This window comes from Lepidochelys olivacea, assembly GCF_965140295.1.
Source record: "Lepidochelys olivacea isolate rLepOli2 genome assembly, chromosome: 1".
In the NCBI taxonomy this organism is placed as follows: domain Eukaryota; kingdom Metazoa; phylum Chordata; order Testudines; family Cheloniidae; genus Lepidochelys; species Lepidochelys olivacea.
The window spans coordinates 268958710-268984493 of record NC_140411.1 but is presented as its reverse complement, the minus strand read 5'-3'; the positions used below and the strand labels follow the sequence as shown (position 1 = coordinate 268984493).

Below are 25784 nucleotides of genomic sequence, written 5' to 3'. Positions count from 1 at the left end.
ATGGTCTCTCCAACATATGAAATGATAGACCATTCAAAATGCCCAAATATTAATTTTTGTGGCATGTCTGTTGTATATTCATCTGTCAACCTTGGGTGAATTTTCTGGATTTCTATTAGCTTGTCCCAAACTGCTGGCAAGCTAAATTTCTCTAGCAGGCATCAATTCATTGTATTAAATGCCTGTTCTGCCCTGCAAGACATATTGATTATTTTTTTCTCAGCAAAGTGACAAATACCATTTTCATGACTATAATAGAGATTGATTACAATTTTATGGAACACAGAGGGAGCTCATCTTGCAGAGACAACCTTGGGGCATATAAAAATTGAAAAAAATCATTTGAATTAATAAAGAAATTAATGAATTCATCTGTTGCTGATGAAGCCAAAGCATTTTTGAGATAATGAAAATACTGTAGATGCATGGTCATTGCTGAGTGGGGACGCGAGCTTAAATGTATTTATAGCAGCTGGTGTCTGAAATCATTTGCAAAAATGCTAGTAATCAATCTTTAGGAGCCCAAAGTTAAACGGGACTTCAAAATCTTCTTTGTCTATTAAAGCACATGTAATTATATAATGTATGACCAAAGTCATATCTTTATTGATACAAAATAAATCTGAAAAAGGGAGGGAAGAGTTTGAGCTTTTTGAGCTGTGTGATTCGTTTTAAGCATAAAAAGAACTAATTCCTTTAAGGCTTTTTCCATTTACCATAGACAAATGTTCCTAGATACTGATTTACTGATTGTCATGTTAACTTTGAACCAGATTCTTATACCCTCACACTTCAGCAGTTTACTCCACTATTAACTTCAGTGGGGCCACAGCGGGGCAAGGTGTGTAAATGACATTGAGCATCTACATCTGACACAGAGTTAGCTTATTCATGGCACTGATGCCACAGTAAAGTGAATTATAATAGCAACAAAACGTATGCTAGGCATTTAGGTTAAGACAGGATTTTAAATTCCGTGTGTGTATTATTTGTTTGGTTGTCTTAGTCCAATAATGTAGTATTTGCTGATAATATCTTATTGATACCTTTTTTAATATACATATTGTAAAAGTAAAAATGTGTTTAAAATGATTGCATATTCATCCTTATTATTTCCATTTTCGAAAACATTTTATCTTTTCCTATACGTATACATTTTTTTTAAAATGAGGTGTGAATAGCAGTTTAGCAGAGAATCACAGGCAGGCTGAAAATAAGACAAGGGGAAGAAAAGTCACACTAGTTAATGGCTATTTCCCCCTTTATTAAAAGTGTTTTTTAGAACTGTAGTTTGCAATAAACTTTATTCTTTTATTGCTGAAAAAATGTAAAGAATAACAACTGTACTTGAATAAAGTTTTACATTTAGAAATCTAGACACTGAGCAAAAGGATGTGCATGATATACAGGTGCAAACTTGGTCACAGTGGAAGCAAATTACGAAATTTCACGTTTTGCCCCTATGACACAGGAAAACATGAGTTTTCAAAAAAAAAAAAAATGGTCATGCCTGCCTAACAAACTGAAGGCTAATCATGGCTCTTACTTTCTGTCAAACAAAATCAATGTGCATTTTTAAAAAAACAACTGGTACATAGAGGGATTATAGTCAGATACCAAATATAAAAAAAGAAAAGCCTGCTATGGTATATGGGTGGACGACGTTTCTCCAATTTGTAGTATTAAAAAGTGGATTCAGATTTTCTTTTTTGTTGTTCAAAATATAGTCAAAACATAATAACTTTAAAACTAACAAGTTCAAATTCTTTCCCTTTAAAGGAACCACCACTGAAAGAGTCACATGTCAGATTTTCTCCATCTGTTGAAGAAATTTAACCATGAATATAATTTTATAATGGAAAATTTGGTTGTCCATAAGTAGCAGATACCAAGAGCTGAACACCCCACAATTCCTCACACCCCTCTTTGGGACTTCAGTAGTAATTAAAAATAACAATGAAGCCAATTTATGTGTTTAATCACTCTTTTCATGTATTAGGTAGACATTTTCCCAGCCTGGTCTCTGCCCAAAGGGGATTTTTTTTTTAAGTTTAAACAAGAAAGTCCTGCTGTTTTCAGAGGAGAGGAGAGTGAAAGAATGTATCCATTGTCTGGCTACACTGGAAGAAAGATAGGATGCAATGGATGGATATTTCAGTGGTAAAAGTAGCGAAATATAATCTTCTACTGAGCCAAAATTGGGAAATTTTTTTCTTTAAAATACACCCCTTTCCCGCCCCCAAAAAACATAAACTAGTCAATTCTATGATTATGTTAAGAGTACATGAACATTGCAAGTTTACACTCTGAAAACTCAGGAAATGATTATACTGAGGTTGCAGGCACAAAATTAGTTTATTCCTCCTTAAATATACATGTTACTATGGAGTCTGTAATAACATGATCACCTACTGTTTCTCAGATAATGCAGTATAATATGTTGTGTGCCCTTATTTTATTTTAGTAGCCTCTTAATATAATTCTGTAAAAACTGTCTTCAAAAATATTGCACAGCCACACCATTTTGTGAAGCAATAAACTTTGGTGGTCATAAAATGGCCACAGAGAGTGAAAGTTAAAATAAGTTCTATTACCCCCCCTTTAAAATAGAGACTTTGGTTTTTTACAGAAGTAGTGCAATATTTTTAGCTGCTTATGGCTCACTGACAATTTTTAAGTTATTTTTTAAATTAAATTTCGAACCAATACCTGCAATGAGGAAGCAATACATTAAATGGCCAAAAAAAAAAGGCGGCGGGGGGGGGGTATTTACTACCCATAGAATCTGACCCTTGGAATAATTTACCTGAAACTGAATAATGTAGGTATTTCAAAAATAAAAGAGGTGTAAAAAACATATTCTATGTTTAAAGGATCTGATAGAAACGTACCCTAAAACTATTGAAGAATGAGGATAGGGCCGTCTAATCCTTTGCAGCTGTTCTGAAGGATTTCATACAGAAACTGTTTATTTTTACAGCCATATTTTGAAACGTGTTGAAATTTTGGAAACGGCAAGTCATTTATTTTCATTTGTTTTGTAAATATAAATCCATTTTACATAAGTAAAGTTATTAATAATTAATGTGTGTGATTGATAATTAACTTATTGTTGTATTCATTCTTTCTTTTTTATTAATTGTGTTTTGCATTGGAGTCAATGGGAGTTTTGCCAGAATAGGGACTGCAGGATCAAGCCCCACATTCATGCAGTAGGTGAAGCACTCTTAAATCAGTCTCGATGGAGTTATTTAGCTGTTACCAATTACTCTTGCATTGTAAACAATCGAAGTGCTTGTATCTGCAGGCAGTAGATAACCTGGAAATCAAATATATCAGCTCTACACAGATCCATGAAGAGATTGTCCTGTCAGCTAAAACAAGAGTAAAAGATGTGATTGTAAATAACACTCATAGGCCAAATAGGTTAGTGACATTATATAAAAGAAAAAAGGGAGAGAAGCCACCTATGGCAACAAGTTGAAATCTAATTGAAAAGTTGGTGAAAATCAAATCAAAGCCTTAAAAAACTTCAAGTTTATTGTAAGTTTATTTTGCTTTGTGCAATACTCACTTTCAGTGTATGGACTGCAGGCTTGCTTTGGAGCTTGTTTGATCCATTACTCTGAGTAAGACCTGGAATAGCATGTTGATGATGTCACAAATTTGTAAAGCCTCAGCAATTTACCCTTTGTTTCAAGTACTGAAATTATTGTTACTACTGTACTTAATTTTTTATATGTAGGGATTGTGTTTGGAAATAAAAGTTGTGGACAATATAGGAAATAGTTTAAAATTAGGTTTTTAATACTAAAATTAATCTAGCTTCTATTCCAGCATCACTTGAAAAACGTTATCTTAATTGGTTTGTTGTCATGACCACTACTTAGCATTATAATATTTTTCCTAGTTTTATTTCTCATTACCAATGAGAAAAATAAGAGCAAAATAATGGGTGTCCTATGCTGGGATTTTTAATTTTTTTAGTCTATCTGATGGTTAAGACAAGAAAGGGAACTATATATGATACTATTTAAAATGATTCCTTTATTAGAAATTGTCATTTTTTCAGTGATCTTGAAGTTTCATTCTGCCCCAAAGAAGTCATTGATAGTTTTTCCAGTTAGCATCATATTTACAGAGTAAGCAAATGGATTCTAAACCAGAAATATTGTTGCTGATATTTCTGTACAGAGTTCTAGGCTGACCTTATTATGTGCGTTCTTAGGCTTCTATCAGAGGAACAATTCTTAGTAGGCTTTTGTTTCCTTTATAAGTGAATGTGAAGATGATGGTAATATTTGCTTTTCATCCATGTTTTAATGAAAATGTTTGATAAACCAACTTACTCTAAGGGTAAAAAGAACAAATCTATAAATTGTAATTTTCCTGAACTGAAAATTTCTTGGAAAAGTGTCCTGAATGCACGCTTTTGATTTCTCCTAAAGATAGCTATTTAGTCCATTAGTGGATTTTTTTTTCTGCCAGCCTGGCTTCCTGTTGGTTTGACTGTGGAGTAGCAGGTGTACAATTCCAGAGTGTCTTTAAAAGTGGCTCAGCAGGGCTTCTCCGCCGTGCGTTCACAGGAGACAGCTCATCTGTTTAATCCTTATGTTTTAGTCAACCTTTCTTATTATGCGGACAGAGCTCTGATGCTCAGCTGGATTTTGACTCTCAGAATGAATTGATGGAACTCTTTGATCTTTCTGTGTATTGCATCTGTTTCATCTTTCATCTTAATGCATGATCTTCACAACTCCAGCTAGTGCTTTATTTATTTATTTTTCCACTTGAATCCATCAATTTTACTTTGTTCTCCTTTTTTGGCATTCCTTTTTATGTGCAATGAACTAGATTGCATAATTTTAATATAATGATAATTAAGTTGGTATGTGTATTTAAAATAGGGTGACCAGACAGCAAATGTGAAAAATCTGGACAGGGGATGGGGGGTAATAGGAGCCTATATAAGAAAAAGACCCAAAAATGGGGGCTGTCCCTATAAAATCAGGACATCTGGTCACCCTAATTTAAAAATACAGAGGAAGACCAAGACAGCCATGTTTATTTAAAACATTTCCAGAGACTTGATCAGAATCTTTAAATGAGACGTACACATCTTTACAAATTTGCAAATTATTGTATACAATATGTGTAATTAACAGACCTGATACTGAAAGGACAGAAGGTGTAATTTCATACATATTTGGGAAAGCCCACCACTCGAACTAAAAAGTCTCATAAATTCAGATTTCTAAGAGTATTTAGCAGTAGACTAGAACTAATATATAATGCATTCTTGAGATTTCCCATTAACATTTCAGGCTATAGGCCCTAATTCAGTACAGCACTTAGATGTAAGTCCTTCCCTATTCAGGACAGCACTTAAACATGTGCTTAAATTTAAGGAAGTGCTTAAGTGTTGTCTTGAATAGGGACGCTTTTCTGAATCATGGCTTTAATCTGCATCCGACAATTCTGATTAAAAATATTCATAGAACCATGTAGTAACTCTGTTAAATTGCATATAATCGATAGCAGGTTTTTAGCTTCAAGTACAACAGACAATAGGGGATTCCTTTTGTTGTTTTAATGAAACCAAGAAACGTGAAATTTAGATTATTCTTTAAATTCAACTAAAAGACTGTAGAAGTGTAGCATTTTGTAATTGTATGTTTGATTCTTATGCTTATACCAGAGAGTTTGTGAATTCTTTTGTTTTCTATAATATTTAGTCAGTGTTCAGTTGTGACAGTCCAGTTGTTGTGTGCGTGGGTAATGTACAGTGCTGCAAGAGCTTTTACAAGTGAGCAAAGAGCTGTTGGGTTTTCACAGCCAAAAGCTCAAAAGTGTTATCAAAGGGTCTTTCCTCATGAGGGGTTTACTGGCATATTTGATTGTCATGCACTGTCCTGGATATGTATCAGAACAGCATATACAAAATGTTTGAATGACCTGAAGTCAGGTCTCACCTACAGGAAAATGCACTTACTGCTTTTGTCCACCCACACAGAATGATGAACGTAGTTTGATTTAAGAAATCTCTTGGAAATAGGCAACAACTGGGGACTGCATTTCTTAGTGGAGTGCTCTCAACACTGAAATTCACTTCCTCGGTTGGTGTGGCAAAGCCTGAGTCTGTTGGCCATCAGCGCTATCTGTAAAGTCCCAGGCCCTTGTCTGAAGGAGGATTTTTTTTTAGAACTAATGGGTTAGTCCTTCAGTTATGTTGCCTATAGTATAGTATAGTATATCAACTGAATATTGATACTTCTTTAAATATTTTTGTACGTTAGATATTGTGAACAGTTCATTTTTAACACCACAAATACATTAATTCAATTAAAACTTTTACTGTTTTTTCAGATATGTTTTTCCCTAAAAATATAGCTTAAAATTTTCAAAGCCACCTAACTGATTAGGGTACCTGTTGCTTTAGTACTAATGGACGTCGGCTATCCAAATCTTCTAGATTGTTCTGAAAATCTCAGCCATATAGTACATACGTATGAACCATCCATTATGTGTATGCCAAGACCTTGAATGCAGCACACACATTTATAAAACTGGTCAGACATCACAAATGTTTCTGAATGCTTATATATATAAGCTTTTTTAGATAATCATATTTTGCTTTGTGCTTACTTGAGGTCACTGTGTCATGGATAAGTACAGCTGATCATAAGTATAGTTGTCTGTAGAAAAGTGCTGTAATGTGGTTATTTTGAAATTAGATACGCTTAAAAAAATGTGTATTTTCCCACAGTATAATAAACATATTTTGATCAATTTTGTTCCTTTTATGGTTTGATCATCTTTTGTTACTGCTTGACCGTGGAATCTTACAAATGCTTGCTGTCCCTAGTCACTAAGAATAACTTAGATGTGTTCATTCTCAGTGAGCCTCATTTTAGAGTTTATGAAAAGGAAAATGAGGCTTTGAAGAAAATAGCTACTGAAATTGGCCCATTTGATCGTTGTTGAGCCTTTGGTGCTGCTGCTCTAACGTCTCTGAGATTAATCAGGTGCAGTATATTATCTTTTAGGAAATTAAATAGTAGACTTAAAATTAAGAAGCCCATAAAAACAATTTGGCGAATTATTAAGTCCCTGACTGGTCAGAGGTGGACAGTTTGATGCTTTCATTGAGATGCAGCTTTAGGTGCATCCAGGTCCTAAATATTAATAGTTGGGCTTTCTTGACTTTCTCCTCAGAGGATAATCCTTGTGAACAACAGATGTGCTGTTCTAATACTTCTTTGTTTCCTGATGGTTTGGATATTTTAGTTTATACTGATTTGCTTCAGAACACTGCAGATGTGTTCTTTCAACTGTTTTATTAAGAGTCATGTACTAGCACATGTTCCTGTTGTATTATTATGCATGTTCCACTTTAGTAGAGATAAAATGTCTTCTTTGAGAAGAGGCTTCTGTTGTAAATGCACCTTTATTTTTGGAAAAATATCAAATGCTGCTTTGAAAATTAAGTAATTTATCTAAAATAAAATACTATGTTGCTTGAACAGCTCAGTATTTTTTCCCCAACAAACTGGGTTATGTTCATTATCTCTGTAAAAATATTCATTTAATTTAGGTTAGGTGCATCTATCATTCACCGCACATATTTACCATCACATAGTATAATTCTTTCCAGTTTTCTGTGTATGGGTGTGGGTCTGGCCTTTAATCAGGAGAGGCTCACGGGTTTCAGGAAGTGTGCCAGACCCAAAAGTTGTGGGGAACGGCATGATAGAATGACTCTCCACCTACTAATCCACACACAATGGTGTAAGCCCTGCCATTATAGGAAGAAGTAATGCCAATGCCTACGGTCATAGGACTGGGACAAGTTGACTTGGACTGATGCTTGATTCCCGATAAAAGTTTTCCCTGTGTGGAAAGCATAATTTCTTCTTCCAGAGGATGATGCAAATCTTTTCCATCCACTCTTCATTGTATAAGGCACAGGTACCATCTCTTTTGTGCAAGACTGTTGAGTGTCTGCAAAATCAGAAGTTAGAGTTCCCCTTTCTGGCTTGTGTGTGTTTATTTTAGTAGGCATCAATTCATTTTTTGTATCACTTGGAATCTTCCCATAACAGAGGTTATGAGCTGACTTGTCTGCTTTTTTGTGTGCAATTGTTACTGAGTTTTGTCTTTCTGTGCCATGGTGAGGGTTTATGAAAATTCTTCTGGCATTATGCAATGACTTAGGCAAGAAAGTGGTTCTGCAGATAGCTACAATGGGAGTGACATTGCTTGTTTTCCCTGTTGGGGAAAAGGTGCACGTTGTTTCTACCTGATGAATAGACATCAGCCCATCCACCTCCTGGACAGAGGGGGCCTGTCCCACGCCTGCAAGCCAGAAAGGGTAGTACAGTTGGCGCTGGTAGTCTGCTTCAGTGTAGTAGAACTTGATATTGTGTCTGGTGCAAACAGTGTTTGAATATCCAGAGTATTTTCCACTCCATGCATCTGATGAAGTTGGTTTTAGCCCACAAAAACTTATGCTCCAATACGTCTGTTAGTCTACAAGGTGCCACAAGACTCTTTGCCACTTTTACAGATCCAGACTAACATGACTACCCCTCTGATATCAGAGTAACCAAGGAGATCTCTTCAGCAGGTTTATCAGTACAAGAAAAGGGCAGTGGCTGACCGAGGCAAAGGAAGCTCTTCTTACCACTCTCAGGCTCGTCTCTTCCTTTATCGTCTTGGCTACAGCCCAATAAAATCAAAGCCCTTCAAGCCAACAATCTTCTTACTGAATAAAGTTGAGTCTTTTGCCATTATAAAAACAAACCCTAGAATGGATGTATTACAGTAATGCCCTCAATGGGCTAGGTGCTAGCTAAACATATAGTCTCCCTCACAGTGCTTATGAGTGAAGATGCCAAGTGTGATTTATTTCAGAGGTGATTGAGTTTTGTAAAACATTTGAAGTTTTCCTTCTGTTCAATAACATACACATACATTTTGTCAGGCAAGATGATTCATGATCTGCAGTACTAAAAAACAATACCCATTTCTATACTGTTGTGTACCCTCCCTCCACAAAAAACTCATTCTTGGCTCGCTCAGGAACCAAACTGCCATTGGCTCAAGGGCTGGCTGAAAAATAATAGTTCTCTTTTGAAAAAAATGTCAGTTTCAACATTTATTTTTGTTCTAGAATGAAACAGATGTTTTGAAATTTTTCGTGAAAAAGTATGTGCATCTGGGTGTGTGTGACACACACCCACCCTGGAATAGCTACAAGGTACAGAGCAATATAAGGGAAATATGAGCCCCTGAGAGCAGGGACTTAAATATGGGTCTCCCACATCCCAGGTGAGTGCTCTAACCACTGGCTATTGGCTATTTTGAGGTGGGTCACCATCTCTCCCCCATTTTGACCAGAAATTCTATCCTGGACCTGAGAAACCTTGCCTATGAAAATTTTGTCAAAACTAATACATTTCTACAAAACTTAGTGATTTCAGTGTATTGGCATTTACTGACAACAAAACACAACTTTTGTCAAAAAAGTCCAGACCACCTCTAATAGGCTGCCTCTCTGCAGTCGCACACAGAGGATAGCAACTTTGAAGGGGGGAATTAATGCAGCACTGAGCTGTACTAACTCCTGATGGGTTTGGAAAAGCATTTACCATGAAGAGATGTTTCCTTCTCAGATCTATCTGTGCTCCTGCCCCATATGTTCCTCCAAATCTACAGAGTTGTGCCATGCTTCATTGGCTTCTTGCCCTTATATTGCTCCTGTGCTCTCCTCTGTACCTTGTATCATAGTCAAGCATTTTAGGGCACCTATTAATTGGCAGACACTTGACACTAAAAGACATAATTTTTAAAACTACTGTGTTTGAATATTTGTATTTAATCACATTTTTCATTTTTATTTAAATTTATCATGTACATACTTCATTTTATATCATTTACATTTCACTTAATATTCTGCAATACAGTGTTGAGTTGTAACAATGGAAGTTTATTATAGTTGTATTTTTACAGTTAAACCACCAAGTAAATTTATTTCATTTAAAAGTAAATGAGCCTGTATTAAACTGGCTTACGCAGTGCAGCTTTGACAGTATTTTGATCCAACAACTTAAAATACTCATCACAGCTTTTTTTCTTTAGTTGGTTGTTCCTGTTCCTTCATAAAGTTATTTAATCTTGTTTTGCCTTTTCTTTGTGATCTGGGATCTTGCTTGCTACAGCAATCTCTGTGGAAAGTTGGGAATGTGTTTTGCTCAGAACAGGTGTCTCCGTTGGATGTAGGTGGTCACAATTATGGTCCCTGTGAGATGTTAGTGGAGGTGTCTTCCTCTCTCTAAACCTGGAGCTGCTGCATAGTAATTATGCTGTGGGTTTCTTCTGGTTGAGGATTCTTTCCCTAGAGTCTGTTCTGTAATTCTTTTCTTACCGTGCATCTTCTGTGCCCTTTACTCCACCAAACTTCTTTCTCCTCCTGTTCTAGGCATGATGTCTGGCACCTTCTACTAAGCGCTCTTCCTCTGTTTCCTCCTTGTGGATACCCTCTGTGATCTCCCCCCAAGCCCCATACATTCCTTGCCAATTTTCTATTTTCCTGAGATACCATTTAATATTAGATGTCAATAGGAAGAACAACTGAGACTGGGATTTTCAAAGCCTCAAGGGAGTTGAAAGCCTAAATCCCACTAATTTTCAGTAGCAGTTGGGTGCCTAACTTCCTTTGCCCCTTTGAGCACTCCAGCCTCAGAGTCCAGTTGTGTAGTGAATGAAAAAAACAAAAAGTTTGTCACATTTATACGCAATGGCCAAACTTAAATGCCGGTGATGTACTACTTTGAACATTCTTTCATACTGCCCTTTATGGATGGTACAGCTCCCCCAGATTAAGCAGTTAAACCACTACCTATTCTCCTTCACATCCCTCCTCACTTCTGCTGTGATGCCTACCGTATACAGACAGCTGACAAAGCCTAGGAAAGTAGCCAAGTGGGGATGACACAACCGATATGTTTGTATATTTCATATTATTAAAAATGAGACAGTCTTAGCTACCACCATATGGTGCATAAAGCTCATCTGTGCAAAGAATAAACTAAAGTAATATTATCGTTGCCTCAGCCTCCCATCACTCCCCCTGTTTGTTTGTTACACTCGCTTGTTGCATCTGGTCTGAAACCCAAGTTGTGTGCTGGGTCTAGCGCCTGTCTCATCTTCATGTTTGTACAGTGCCTAGAACAGTAGGGTCTGATACTAATTAGGACCTATATGCAATAGGAAATACATATAAATAATAAAAGGCATAGTGCACAAATGGATTCTTAAATATCGAGTGAAATCCTGGCTCCACTGAAGTCAAAGGGAGTTTTGCCATTTACTTCAAGATTTACCTCTATAAACAGAGGTCCCTGTTTCAGCATTTTGTATGGCTGTAAATATTTTCCTGCCTACTTTTAGTCCAATAAATAGCAGGATAAAATTCTATTACAAGGATCAATTTGGGCAATTTGTGTTTTGATTATTAAGATAGATCTAAATGATCATTACAACCAGACCCCTTAAACTCTCCACATCAGACAGTTGCATAAAAGCAGAATTTCACACTTAGAAGGACAAAGCAAGCTCTGATAACATTGTAATTTCAAGGCAGCATAACCAGATTATACCTGATATTCTCATAAACTGTTACATTTTCTATCTGCAGCTATTTTCTCCCTAGTGTTCAAAAGTGTGTGAAATTCTTATCAATCTTTTTAAATTTTAAAGAAAAAGAAATGACTTTCAATATGATAATTAAAAGGGAATAAACAAAGCTAAGTACCTGAGCTCTGAAAGGATATGTTTTTTGGAGAATAGGCTCTGAACCAAATAGTCAAATGTTCACTGCAAACGGTTCGGCCAAAACTGAAGTCCACCCTAGAGATTTACTATAGTTCCTGTGTAAATGCTACAAATTAGAACGTAAAAAGAAGAGTCCAAAAAAATGTTTGCATGTCATTATGAATTGACCATCATCACGGATGGTACTTATGCCTAATTTGTTAAATGTAATATCACCATACCTTTATTATTGTACAACCGTGTTTAGTATTAGTTTTTTATTTTCACTACTTGTATGCTGTTGACTTTTTCTATTCCACTTTATTTAATTCACTTTTTAGTACCTCACAATATGCTTAGTTTTTAACTACAATCTTGAAGCCAGGATGCAAAGCTGTCCAATTTTCTGTTAAATAAAAAAGGTCAAACATAGTGTTGCTTCCTAGAGCAAGGCTGAAATTAACTATCAGATTAAATTTAGTTAGGATACTTTTATATTATGAGGTTATAATTTATTTGCATTTTTTAACCTTCTCACAGTGTAGGCTCCACTAAGCAGAATTTATAGACGATCAAACTAGTTGAGAAGGATGATGTCTACAGAGAAGCCTTTAATGGCAGCTAACTGCTTCTATGGGCCCAATTAAGGCTATCCAACTGTGAAACAGAATCCCTTGGGTAACAGTGCAGTCATCCTACACATATTTTTGGGGAGGAGGATGGAAGGGAATATCCACTGTAGCTGTAAAAAGAGAGTTTTGTAAATTTTCAGATTATTTTTTTCGATTCTTTAAACTTTCAAGATGCATTATTAATAAGGTCAGGGTTGAAGTCCCTCACTACAGCTTTACATATGCACCACAGTCAGAACTTGAAGCCCTAGTCACTGTGCTAGAGATATGGATGTGCTTTTGGTCCCAAATCAATCTTGTCACTCCTCAGAAAGCAATGAAAGATAATAAGTACTATTCACCTGATTGCCTTCCTGCTCGGAGACAGCTGGTGACGCTTGTCTTCCTGATAGCCAGGAGTTTCAGATCTAAGGCAGGGATAAAGAAAAGCTGGGAGCTTGCTGAATCTAAATTTGACAGTCGATGGCTGTGTAGAGGGTCAGGAGGGATAGAATCTGTGACACGTATAAGAAAGGAACAAAATTTATCTGCTCTGGTTGCAATGATTAGATGTCTCGTTGTCTGGCTTTCTTACAGTGGATGATTGATCATACCCGCCAGCTGGCTAATATCATAATTAACAAAGTTGCTACCACATCTGAGAAGTATAATCGAAAAATTTACCAGCAGTGTGATGCCATTGTCACAAAGATCATAAGCATTACAGAGTCGACTTTTGCAATCCTGGAGCTGCAGAACTATGTAGATGTGCTGAGAAGGGGTGCACTTGTACAGCTAAAGGTATGTTTGTTCTTTTCACAATAGCACTTGCTCTAATTGTCTCTCGTTAATTTAGGCAAATGTTCTTACGACTTTTAGGTTTCATTTCATGGTGCCACATGGAGAAATTTGGTTGTTTTATCTGGATTTTTAAAGCAGTTATAACAGAAACCAAGAATAAATTTTACCTAAGAATAAAAAGATTAATAATCAAAAATATAGTTTGGCACTGTGCACCTTATTTTTGTGTCAAACACTGTTTGTCAAAACTGTGAATGTGGTGGTTGTCATTGCTGATTTTCTCAGTTATAGGTATTACAAAAATGTTGGCAGCTTATCATTTAGAAACTAAAAATATTGTTCAATTTGTATTTTGTGATATTTTCTTAGGGTTTTTAGTTTAGTTTGAATCTGATTAAAAGATTAAAGGAAACAGTTAAAGAACAGGGCTCTTCCATTTGTAATTTAATGTTAAGGAATGTTGTTGCTAAAATATACATGTTTGTATTTACGTCTATATGTAAAAACTGAGAACAATATCTGAGCTGCTATCTAGAGACCCAATTCACATTGCACTTAGAAAACGTTGTGTAAGCATTTCACTTATTCTTTTCTATATTTACTTGTTTCTCAGAGTTAAAAATTATTCTGCTGAGCCTTTTCTTCTTTGCCACTGTATTTTTATATTTGTGTGCTCTACTTGGTTGTTCAGTTATGCGCCGGAATATGTGTTGAAAATGCCCGCCTGACATATTGCTAATGAGTGTGAATATTGACAGTGACAGGAGTGTTTGTGTATGTGTGTCTGTGTGCCATATAAAAAAACCAAAAAGAGGAAGAGAGAGAGACAGAAAAGGAAATACTGGGAGGTAAAAGATTATATTTATATTAGTGTGTGACAATGCTATTGTTATAGTTAAACAATACATTTGAAATATAAATGGGGTAGTATACAAAGGTTCCTCCACTTCCTCTCAGGGATTAGTAAAGCCAGTGTGGGAGCCTTTTGCTTATTACTCTTTGTGTGCACAAGTAATTGTAACTTTTCAACGTCAATTTCCAGAATTTTGGAAGCAAATTCCTTGTGTTGCACTCTAGTTTTATATCAAGTCTTCATCAGGTGTTCTTTTGGACTTCTAGCTATTTAACTATAAAGGTAAAATTGTTAGGAGCATTCAAATGATATTGTTTGACCAGAGGCTGGAAAGATTGTATTACAAATTAGCTAATATGATTGACTTTTATTTTGGACAAAAAATGGAAATATCTATGCAGACCCTTTCTGTTAGCAGCTAAGTCTTGTATTGTTTTCAAGATATATTAAAATCATTAATAATGAAACGTAATTCTGGATAGTATTTTACAGAGATATTTTGCAGTCCTCAGCCAAATTAAATGCAGTAAGATATTACTTTTATTTAATAGACAAAATAAGAAGTGGTAACTGAAACCCTCATTTTTAATGGACAATGCCTTTGTATCAAAATAGGACATTGCTCTGGCTGGAAAATGTTATTCCTATCATCAATTTCCTATTGTCAGTGGTTTTAGCATAGCCTGGTATTTCTATTGCTATTCAAGAGCAGTTTAAAAAACTTATAAATCAATATTTTGTTTCGAATAGGAAATGTAGTGAATAGCAGCGAAATAGATTAGTGATGTAATTGCAGACAATAGGCAAGATTAAGTTACTACAACAGTGTATTGTTGTTTTAACCTAAACCCCATAATATTTTATGTAATTGAGACTTTGTGCATTGTTAGAACTCAATTGGAGTATCAAACCTCTGTGAGGATTAGAGGGGTCCACTAAAGCAACTGTCACAGCAGATGTGCCTGGTTTTTAACAGGATTATTTCCTGAGATGTGAAGAAATGAACTCTTGTAATAGTTTTAGAGGAATTAATAATGTTAGTAAAATGTTAATGGTGAATGTGCTAATGTAAAGAGTTAGAAGATTAGTAATGCAGTCTTTTGCATGGAAATAAGGATATAATAAATGTCCTGCAGGTGATTGGAGCTGCAACAATTTTATTGGAGATTAAAGTTTTATTGACTTTTGCTAGGGTGATTAACCCTTCTGAAATTAAAAAGCATGGCTAAATTATTCTGTCCAATTTAAATGCAAACACAGAAAAGAGTGGTTTGTCATTCAGGATTTAAAAAAAAAATGTTTTAATTTTCATTTTTGCATGTCAGTGAGATACGATTGCAGAAAGAGGAAGATTTAGTTCTGGCAAAACTAGTCCAGTGGCAAAGTGAAGAACTGATGTGGCTGTCATGGTAAAGGAATTCCAGAATAAAGAACCACTGTCCGAAGCTAATCTTTACACACGGGAGCTAGATGGTATCAATGGAAAAAAATGGGAACTCATTAAAGAGGTATGATATATAAGTCATATTGATGTATTTTGTCTCCCTTAGAACTTGATCCAACAAAGAATTTCTCACAAGTGAGCAACATTACTCTTGTGAGTAGTCCTATTGAAGTTAACAGGACTACTCACATGAGTAATGTTGCTGACCTGCACAACCCTTTGCATTTGGAGCTTGATCCTGCAGGGGACTGAGATCTCTAGTTTTGGATCAATAAACCACATAAGCACCTGTTTAAATGTAAGCATATGAGTAGTCCCATTGAAGTTAAGATCTACTCACATGCTTAGATGCTTTGACTTCAGTGGTACTACTCACATTGTTTAATATTAAGAATACGCTTAAGTGCTGAAGAGGCCAAAATCACCTGGCAGGATTGATCCCAAAAGTACATTTGCACCTAACCACATGTGTGACTTGAGTAGTTCATTGAAACCAATGGGACTGGTCACATACGTAAAGTTTTTTGTGTTTGCTTAACTGTTTGCAGGATTGTGGGTTGGGTTACAAGGACCACTGTACTGCCTTAGAAAATTTCAGCAGTCTCCAACATAATTTCTGATAGATTTTGGTTTTGCATTGCATTAGGTTTACATTAAAATTATGTTACAAAAAGTTTTAAACCCTATTAATTTATTTGTATAAAACGATAATGTCTTGATTTGTATAATGTCTTGATTTGTATAAAATGGTAATGTCTTGATTTTCCTCAGGAATTCTTTCTTAGAAATGGCTTCAGAACTATCTAATTTGTTCTTATTTAGTTTTTAAATAAAAAGTATCTCCAAGTTAGTGAATAATTTTGTAGTCATTTATGGCTAAATTGTGTCTTCACAATTCACCCAGGGTAAGGATCTGTGTATTGCTGGTCTGCCCCGAAGCAGTTCAGGAGGAAGATAGTGACCGTCTGAGGGCTTGGCTCCACAAAAACTGAACCAAAATAATTCAATCCATTTAAATTCATACCTTCCATTGTTTCGGTATAAATCTGCGTGTGGGATGTTCACATGTTGGATAAGAGGCTTTCACCAAAATATCAGTGTGTGTGAATTAAAACCAGTACAGTTCTTTTTTATCCAGTTTGTGTGTAGACAAGCCCTCAAAAGGTCACTGTTTCCCTCCCAGTTCCCCCCACTCATCTGGAGAAGGAGTAAACTATACCAGGTTAACATCTTTCCCCATTCCCTTCCCTATTCTGTCCCCTCCTGGCCACCTGCCTCTCCTCCTGCATGGCTAGCCACAGTGCAGGTATCTGGATCAGCTGTAATGGCCACTTCACTGACCCAGCCCTTAGCGGCTCAGTGCATAGTAAAAAGTTCCTATCCTTTTCTATAGCTCTACACTATTAAAATGATAATAAATGTACTATCTCCATTCCATATTCATTTTTTCCTCTCTTTCATCAAAGAAGAATTCATACTGAATTTACCAAGGTAAAGCAGTCCAAGGCATTGTAGTGCAGAAATTAAGGAGCCGGAGGGTAGCTCACTGCTGCCTAGTCTTTTCATTTACACTTTAAACAGCCTTCAGAAAGACAGTCTTCTGCTTGTGGGACCCAAGGAAGAAAGTGAGGTAGAGATGAAAACTATACTTGTGGTGGAGTGACCTAGATGGAACAGCTGGCAAAAATATAGAGGGGATCCTCCAGAGTAATGAATTATACCTTGAGGCTTGGATTAGCAGCATGTTTAACTAAGAGATCCATTTGCTAAAAGGATCATTGCCTGATTCTTAATTATGGGACTTGCAGTCCATTCCACATTTATAAACAACTCATTGTTTCTCTTTTGTGAGGGTGTAGATTACTAATGATTAGCTATCAGCTTTTGCCTCTGAAGTTCTCAAATCTTAAATTTACTGTATAAAAATGATAATTTTTACAAATTATACAAATAGTTTACAAAACTAATTTGTATTGAAATATCATGCATAATCAAATCCACACTAGGTATACCAAATAAATATTGAAATTATAATGTCCAAATTAATTTAAATACATAGAGTATGATATTTAGTACTACCTACTGTAAATTAAACAAGCTTGGTCTTCTCAGACCTGAGTTTCTTTAATAAGATTTCCTTTAACACTAGGTATCCATCACATTTTGCTAATAAAGGGTACCTCTATAATCTCATGCATTTTGTCTCTTCATTACCATTAAATATGCCCATTCCCTCCCATATTGTGAAGTGAAGTGATAAATGAGCAGTAGATGAGTTACATGTGTGTTTGAGAAATTCTTCATGTACTAATCAACTTCAGTGTGAACCTCTTTTAGTTATTTAAATATGCAATAATTCTTTGATCAATATTAGTTAATACCATCTTAAATTTCCATAAATCTCAATAACAATTAATAAATGCAAAATTCAACAAATATTGGTATTCTAAGAGAGTATTAAATTTTCCAGCGAATGGTGAATTGTGCCGTGATGGTGCTTAGTGAAGAGAAGCTCTGAACTACATTTGTTTATATTTACTGATGTAGTAAGGGTATAACAGCAAACCCAACTATGTACAGTACTTGCCCACATTCCATTAAAAACAGCTCTGTAATTACTTTAGGGTGGAGGAAAGCACCAGCTGGGTTTTATGCTGTTACTGTAGTGCTTTTGCTACAGTGTGTACTGTTTAAAGCAGCATTAGTGACTGCAGCTTTTGTTTTGCTCTCTTAAGAAAACATTAATCAGGCAGAAGGAAGTTCTTTCAGAGACAGGTCAAATCAGCTGTTTTGATGAAATACAGTGTATGTCAATGTAAAGGAATTATTTGACAGACTGTGGACAACTGCTGTTCAGTTTAACATTTACATGACAAGTGGGTGAATGTCCCTCTCTTGTAAGTCAATGCAGAGGAAGTGGAAAAGGGGTGAGATTATATTGTTGCTTCATACTGCCTTCAAACAGGATGGCAGGGGGAACTTTATATGCTTTTAGTTTGTCTTGGTAAAAGTAAAAATTGCCTTATCCTAAATTTCAAGATTTGATTATAGTAACAGCAGTCAATGTGGCTAATTGATATTTTAACAGCCAAATGCTTCAGAATACTATTTTCTACCATACACTTTAATTTGTTTTCTTTTGAATTCTTTGTGAGGTGGATAAGGTGCACTCGGTAATGTATTAATACATTTTAGTGGTATTCAACTCAAACAGCTAAATTAAAACTGGAGGTTTGTTAACCCATTTAACTACGCTACTGGAAACTAGCATTTTCATACATTCTACACAACAGCAAATTACGCAGTACAGTGTGTGTGTGTATTTCTTTCTGATTCAAATAAATGCTATGCATTTTCAAAATCTTTATTGGGTTAGTCACTGATAATTACAAAGAGTTAATATATTAACATAAATATTTTAGTAGAAATGAGTAATTTTATTATAATCATAGTACACAATGTGGATATTAAAAAGTTTATTTGAAAGTGAGTATTTCTGAGCTATGGGACGGGAGAGACCTGCTGTAGTCTAAGAAAAGATAACATGCTATTTTGAAGAGAAATCAATTTTGCTTTATATTGTTCTCTTATGAGAACAAGAATTAGCCTGAGGTAGGCAAAATGGTAGATTAATTTTAGACATCTGTTAAAAATCAATAATTCCCTTTGTCAATTTTTTTCATCAGGTTCAGAATTTATGGAAGACTATCTACAAACTGACAAAGGTATTTTGTCAGCTAGACTTGCATAACCTTTTGAAAGTGCCCACAACTATGAAAACAAAAGCTGAAGAATTTAAAATCAACATGTCACTTATAAAAGCTCTATGTACACCTGGGATTTAGCCAAGACCCTGGAATATGATGAGTCAAAAGGTAAAAGACTATGTGTGTGTTTGTCATGAGTGTTCCTACTTTGAATGTATTGTCTAATACAAATTAAGTATTGCCTTTGATATTAATGTACAGTTGTCCCTGTGCTTTACTAAATGTTGTTCGGTGAAAATGTAGAAAAAAACCAGGGGAACTGGTATTTAGTAAGAGGCTTTGAAAACAGAGCTGTAGAAATTTAAAGTTAAGTAATTTGTAACCTGGAGTATTTTGGTGTAATTTGGTATTTACTATTTTGCACTGTTAAGATGAGGTGAACATGGGAAGAGATCTCTTACATAAATGGGAGAAGAGAGAGACATTTTTAGTGGTGGTTTCTTGAAGATAGCTAACATATGCCTTCTCTGAAGAAAAGAAAATGAAAATGCGCTGAGGGCATTTTCATTAAGAAATTGCTAGACAGGATATGAGAGCATGTTTGACCAGCATAGCCCATAAATACATAAATATTTGAAGAAACAACCTTGTAAGTCCTGTCTGATGATATTAACCCTCTATTCAGACATGAAACAACTGTTCTATATGGAAACATTGAGGAATACATTTAAACAAAAAATACAGTCCAATTTCTGAAAATACAGGCCAATTAAACAGTGAGATTTAATTTAGATATTTTTCACTGAGGCTACATCAGGTATGTATTAGTGCTGATTTACACTTTATTTCCTCATCTTATCTGCAAAAAGAGACTCATGCTTATTGGAATATTACTGAAGAATCTAGCTTTCCCCCCAAATTACACACTTTTTGCATAAATGTGCCTAATTACCTGAATTCAGTTTTGATTAGCAGTGTTAATTGATGCAGCTGTGGATGGGATCTGTTTACCTAAATTACCATGTGCAAACAGCAATACGTCTGAAAGTGAATATGCTAAACTGAAAATACTAATTAACTAAGACAAATTGTTATTCAAGTCACATCTCAGAGCTTTTTAATGAAAGCCTGGATGTGTCAGAGCTTTATAATATTCAGACAGAAATGTCTATATTACATATGATTTCTAAATTTAATTCCTGGGAACAGATGGGATGTCGGCCGGGGTTCTTTTGAGTTGCTTCCAGTATTAATGTGAAAATTTTACTCTATTGGCAACATTCATGGTGGGTGTTTGTTTGTGTGTGTGTGTGTGTGAGGGAAAAAGAGAGAAACTCACTCTGCTTTGACAATGTGCCAACCCAGTGCATCGAGACTGGTCTATTTTTTGACCAATATATTTGCAAATTTTATCCACACACTGTCCCCAAAATGAAGATAAATATACTATCTTGCAAATTTAATAAAATCAGTTAGTAAATTTAATCACACCATGTAACAGAAAGGTTAAACAGGCTGCTCTCAATGAAAGATTTTTTTTCATTTTTTGCAACAACAACCTGTCAGCTTTCAGTTTAAGAGGAGGAGTGGTGTGTGCTAGCAAATACACATTCTTTGCCTTTAAATTTTGCTGTTGTCATAGGACAGAGTATTAAAAAATTAATAGAATGACAAACAAGTAAAAATTCATTATTTCTGTGCTTACCTCTTGTATGAAGTTCTCTTCCATTGATAATGAGAGTAACTACCATTACTGTTAATAGGAGTTAAATAAATTGGAGCAGAGACCCCTAATATTATAAATATGAGCCCTTTTCTTACACCACAGTTTGTGTTCCTGAGAAACAAAATGGTAGAATATCAGTAATGACAACATGGGTGACTGTTTTCAATTGTAGACCTTGAAATGGAATTACATTAAACTATATTCCAAAAGTGTCACACAATGGTCTTTTTTTTAATATGTTATTTTATTTTAATTTCAACAATGCAGAATCTGGTATACAGACAATGTATTGTCCACTAGTTAGAGTGGATATTACAATGTAAATATGCTGCAGTCTAGCACCAAAGAGCATTAAGCACATATGGAATGACTTAAACCAAAGTGAAGAATGAATGTCAGAATAATATGTGTACTCTATATGTGCATTCTCCAACTTATTTATTCTTATGTTTGTGTGAGAGTTAAAATTTCAGCAGGTCTGTAACGGGGACCCATCAGCGTTAATGCAAAGCCCAATAATTTCTTCATAAGCTTTCTGTACTGTACTGTGAAAATGCAAAGCACAGATTACAAATATTGTGCCTAATTATTAATATGAAAAGAATTATTACAGTTGTAATCGCTTAATTGACAGATTTTGACATCGCTGCCATAATTTTCTCAGTTTTGATAATAGGACTAGTAAATTTAGACATGTAGGGTTGTATTTTTTAAAATTGTTGCCAAATTATTATTCCTGGCGAGTGAGCCACATGTTGTTCTCTGTTACACCAGGGTAAATATAGAGTAGCTCCATTCATTCCAGTGAAGTTACTCAGATTTGCAACAGTGTAATGGAGAGCAAAATTTGTCCCTAGTATTGTATGTGTATTGGATGCACAATATTATTTTCAAAGGTACAACAGTCTTGCTTTTGCACAAGTAAATGTGTGCAACTAATTATGTTGTCAGCCAGGCAAGCATTATCTATGTCACTGTAAGTTCTAGTAATTTACTAGATGATGTACCAGGAAATTTCAGTCAAGCCTTCTTTTACTTAGGTAGGCTCTCCTCACATGAAAACCAGCATATCTAATGATTACTTCCTATACTTTTCCTCAGTCTGTGCTTAATATACTCAGTATTTTACAAACAACTTAACAATAAATGTGTGTGTTTGAAAAATTAAGAGACTGAGTTGGAAGATACTACTCTAAACATGTCTGGCAGGTTTAAATATTATACTTTCACCTTGTGTTAAAATGCATACAAAAACCAAAACCTGTAAACCACCAGAACATTGTTCTTGGTGATTGCCACTATGTAGACTATAGCATCTGATCTCCTCTCCTGCATGGAGCCAATAGGGTTCACACAAAATATATCTGGTCCCATATGTTCAACATGCTAGATTGATCTTTTAGCCTAGGAATGAATGTTGTAGACTTAACAAGCATTCCTCTCCTCTGATCTGATCACTAGCTCACATAGGTGGAGATCATTACATTTCTCCTTCCATTAGGAGAGCAAATCAACAACGCTGGTTCACCCTGAAGGTTCCTGAATCTATCTATCTTATAATATTTTCTAGAAATGCAAATTATCCAGCTGCAAGGCCCTCCTTTCTCACCAACCATGAAGATTTCCACTGACAAATTACTGAGGCAAAAGAGTAGAACACTAATGAGCAAGCCAAGTCTGTGCCACTGCAGTAATAGAAGTAAAGCAACAATTCTACTCCTCCACCAACACAGCTGCAAAATCATGACTGGCTGACCTATTCTGTATAGTGAAATGGCTCTTCAATCCAGACTCTATATCCCAGATACTTCACCCAAGCACTAACTACTGCAAATTCAGATATTTCTTGGGGGGGGGGGATTCCAGCCCTTCCCGTAGCAGGGACCCCATTCCGGTTTTCGCTTGTGCCCCCCCTGTACCTCCCACAAGAGCCCCGGGAATCTCTTACCCACACAGTGTGTGAGTCTGTGCCTCCTGGAGTTGAGTTCTCAGAGGGCTTCCCTGTGCTCTGCTGTACAGGAAAAGACTCCCAGTGTGCCAAGTTGCAACATCAGTTGGCCTAGCTGTCCCTCCATCGTCTGGCCAGACTGGCAGCCAGGCCAAATTTAAGTGGTGTTGAGATCCTGTGCACCAGGCTGCAATGCAATTTAGCTTGGCCTCCCCTCCCTCTGTCTGGAGGGGCAGCTGAGTCAAATTTCAGTGGTGGTGTGACCATGGAAGACGGAGTGATGCTCTGACCATTCCAGCAGCAGCTGCACAGATTTAGCAGGGGAACGCTGCTTTGAAGCGGTGGGCCTTGGCCCCCCGGCTCCGCAGCCTGTGGAACTTTGAGCAAGTGCAAAAACTTGGGGGAAGGTGGGACATTTGCCCCAGCCTCCCCCAGCCTCTTCACTGGTGCCACTGCTGCAAAGTGCTCTTATGTTACTTTGCAGGGGAGATAAGTCAAATATGATGGGATTTTACAGAGCTAGAGAAGTCCATAACTTCTCTAACTTGGCAATAACCAGCCACCATCCCCAGTGCAGATTGCGCCCATCATGCAAGGTGAAGCTCAAGAAGATTTAGGAATATTTGACCCACCACCTTAAAAACACATCAGTGCTCATCCAGGATGGTGAATGCCAGGAAAGAACAAGTGTGTACATTGCTAATGGAAATTATCAGAGAATTCAGAGAATTGAACCTGGCAACTTTCCTGTAAAGTGCAATCCATTCACTGAGCAATGTGCATTCTCAGAGGCCTGCTTGACTCTTCATATAGTGCAGGAGACCAGCCTGCATCAGCCTTCTTCATCCATTCTGTGCACAGAAGGATCTGACCATGATCTGTATTTGTCATCTAGAAGCTGCATTACTGTAACTGTGTTCTGATTTCCCCCACTGGATCTCAGGCTTCTTCTGTGCCAATTCACTCCCTTGGTTGTGATTTTCAGAACTAGAAATGGGTCAGTACCCTGCTATATCAGTGACTATTTTCCATCCATGGCTCACCAAGACATACGCACCTCACAAAGCTTAGGATGAAATGTGTGAGTATTGTATATGGCAATCAGATAGAAGTACCTTTATAGACTAATTTTGGGGGATGTTTCCAAATGGTGAGGTTCGTTAACCTGTGAAGAAGTCTTTTGAGGGAAGCGTTGGAAGCATTATTACAAGAGTCATTTCAAATTAGATTGAACCAAAGAACTCAAAAATATACTGTTGGAAATAATTATTCTTTGGCAGCAGGATAGACAAAAGTGATAAAGGCTTTTCTGTAATGAATTTTTAATTAATTACAGGCCCAAACCTTCAAGGTGCTAAGCACTTCCTGAAGACAATTAGAGTTGAGAGCACTCAACACCATGGAAAACTGGGCCCTACAGCTGTTCATTCAAAGGCTATAGGCACTGAGCTTTTGCTTTTATTGGTAACATACAACATAGAACAACTCCTCTGTTTTTAACCTTTCAGATCTTCAAGACACAGGTTAATCCATCATTATCTATTTGTTGTAGATTTATTCATAAATTGTTCCATAGTGAAGTGTCAAAAAGAATAGCTGTGTCCCTGTGGATTAATTTTTCCATGGGATTGTCTCCTAAATTTATTTTTCCAAAGCAAACACATAGGTTCTTCTTGCTAATGTGAGGGAATAGAGATAGTCCTCCTGCAATTTATATAATTTTAGGCACTTCCATGTTTCTTACTCTTGGATTTAATGTATAAAATTACATAATTCAAAATAAGGACTTTTAAAATTTTATTTCCTGTCTGTGTTTTTATCACCATCCTTTCTCCAAGTATGTTTGAAAGGTGCATAATATTGAGTATTGCGTATTACTGAGTATGCCTGTTTAACAACACTTCTCCTTCTCCCTCCATGGAGTTCTATGCCTTCAATTCCATCCTCAGACCCTGTGCCCCTCCCTCTTTCCCAGGATCTCACCAACTTCTTTAAGAAGATTGGAAACATCCTTCAATACTGTGCTTCTCCTTTCACTCCAGTTGCTAACCTTGAGCTATCTCACAATTACTTTCACTCCATTTCCTTTACATACCCCTGACCTTATGTCCTCACTAAATAACCACATCTCTCTCCTTCACCCTAAACCTCTCAGTATCTTCTCATCTTTTTCCTTACCCTCAGTGTAGTATCCCTCCTCCAAATGCTGAGTTTTGAACGCACTTGTCTGTTAAACCGCTGCCGCTCCTCCCTTCATCTTTAAATTCCTTGGTAGGCAATATATAATCTCTGTCTTGATTTACCAGTATTACTGCTGTTTGTTTCTGCTAGCAACCTAATGGTTTTAAAAGAAGGCACTGACGTTGTCACAAGGCATTTCCTTCTCTTCTGATTCCCTCCTGGTATTCCTTATGTTCCACTGAAATTTCTCTCAGTGAAATATTTGGTTACCTCTTCCTGGACAAGTCTGAGGGCCTTTACTCTGTGGTCAACCTCCTTAATCTTTCTGCAAAGTGATCTGAGAGACTGGAGAGTAAGGGGCCATGAAAGCAAAGGGAGATCAGAGTATCAAGGAGGAAAGAGTGGCCTCTGTTCTTGGTACCCTCCTTTACCCCCAAATCCTCCTTTCTGTCTGTTCTATATAGGTTCTTATGCTTGCCCCATCACCGTAGTCTCTGGGTGCCTTCCACTAGTGAATTCAATGGCATGACTAACACTCTTTCTCTCATCCTCTCCCCAGGGGAGTTGTTGGCCATGGTCTTCGTGCTGGAGCTTTAGGCTATGATTTAAAAATGCTGGGCCCAGGCCATTGATCACCTTGAAATTAAGGACCAAGACCTTGAACTTGACTCGTTATTCAGTGTAGGATGGGTGTGATGT

The 25784-nt window shown here is 36.4% G+C and overlaps 1 long non-coding RNA gene across 1 annotated transcript in view; it reads left to right on the top strand.

Moving 5' to 3' along the window:
- The window catches only part of LOC311513022, an 86969-nt gene that overhangs the window by 46315 nt on the left and 14870 nt on the right, over positions 1-25784 (top strand). The window contains exons 7-9 of the long non-coding RNA XR_014709630.1: positions 13023-13226; positions 15405-15587; positions 19210-19398. This is a non-coding gene — a long non-coding RNA (uncharacterized lncRNA). The remainder of the gene's footprint in view (positions 1-13022; positions 13227-15404; positions 15588-19209; positions 19399-25784) is intronic.